This window comes from Capsella rubella, unplaced genomic scaffold, assembly GCF_000375325.1.
Source record: "Capsella rubella cultivar Monte Gargano unplaced genomic scaffold, Caprub1_0 scaffold_6, whole genome shotgun sequence".
NCBI lineage: Eukaryota > Viridiplantae > Streptophyta > Magnoliopsida > Brassicales > Brassicaceae > Capsella > Capsella rubella.
Window position 1 is genome coordinate 3,292,520 of NW_006238918.1, and position 225 is coordinate 3,292,744.

Sequence of the window (225 nt, forward strand, 5' to 3'; positions counted from 1 at the left end):
AGTATATATTTTTCAAATTTATTTTCTCTTTTATAACAATGAAAATAATTTAAGAGTTACAATAAAACCACTAAAATAAATTTTAATTTATTTTAAATTTTATTCCTTAGTAGCCTTACATACACCTTTTGGTTATAAATTTCACATATATTAATTGAAAACTTTAAATTATTCAGGAAATAATGAATACTTATATATATATATTATAAAACTTTAAAAGAAAAG